Below are 1,372 nucleotides of genomic sequence, written 5' to 3' on the forward strand. Positions count from 1 at the left end.
CCATCTCAGTCTGCATTTGAGTCCGTTTTCCTACTTCTGCCTTTCAGCCGTGACAAAAACTAATTTCTACTTGTTGATTTAAATCCTTCCTGCCTCAAACATGAACATTTTATATCTTCACACAGACTTACAATCTTGTCATCACAAATCTGGCAAAGAACAATCGAACACGCACTGTAGATCCAAAAATAAAGGAAGTTACATCCAACTTTCATAGTTTTTAATATCCATTTTGTTAAATATAAACACATGAAAAAACGTAACAATAAAACATTAACCAAGATGACAATTCGACTCACCAATTCGACTCACAGTGTTTTAAATACACAGATATGGCAACAATGAAGTATAAAACAACACACCGCTTTGATTGCTGAAATCTGTACAGTTTTCAATTAGCATCAGCACAAAGTACAAGCATACAAAATGCTTTACAACTGTCATTGTATCAGTTAAATAAAACAGGTACACTTGGATTACGTCAGGTGGCTTTAGTCCACACCGATCTTACCCTTCCAAAGTGACAAGTCCTCTTCTCCTGGCAGTGCAAGTTATACCAACCTATAAACAAAATATGGTACATTGTTATTAACATTTTTACTTACACTACCAGTTAAAAGTTTGGACACACCTTCTCATTTATTTTCATGACTATTTACATTGTAGATTCTCACTGAAGGCATCTGTCATGATCCTGAGTCCATGACTCAGTGATTTTGTGTTTGGTGTATTTATTGTTATTATTTTCATTATTATTTGTGGGCTGTTTTGGGATGGTTTGTGTTTTGGGATTTTAGATACTGGGTTTCTGGGTTTGTGCTCCCTCTGTTGGTCCCTGGTGTTAGTGTTCCCCTGTCTCGTCAGGTTAATCAGGTCCAGCTGTGTCTCCCACCTGTGTGTGATTTCCCAGGGTCCCTCTGTGTATTTATAGTGTGTTTCCCTCAGTTCATCCTCTGTGTTACCCTGCGAATCCCCTGCGTGCGCTCCCTGCTGTCCTCCCTTCATGTTCATTAGTGATAGCCAAATGAAGCTTTCTGAAGCATTGAAGCTTGTATTGAAAAACGGTTCATTACTCGAAGCTTTTCAACACAGTCCTCTCTGGTGACATCTGGTGGCCAAAAATATGAAGAGCAGCTTGAATCCACAAAATAAAACCAACTTACTTGTATTTACCAACATCAAGAAGTCACAAGCAAAGAAAGACCACACCATGGTGCATATTTAAACAAGGAGAGTTTACTGGTCAAAACTATTTATTAAACAAATAAAACACATTTTCTTAACCACCAAAAAATACACGTTCAAAGCAACACAACGGAGGCCCAATATCAGACAGAATTCCACTCTGTAGAGTGGGCAATCATAATGAAGC

This window comes from Haplochromis burtoni, unplaced genomic scaffold, assembly GCF_018398535.1.
Source record: "Haplochromis burtoni strain Fernald_Lab_line unplaced genomic scaffold, NCSU_Asbu1 Contig_1396, whole genome shotgun sequence".
Taxonomy (NCBI): domain Eukaryota; kingdom Metazoa; phylum Chordata; class Actinopteri; order Cichliformes; family Cichlidae; genus Haplochromis; species Haplochromis burtoni.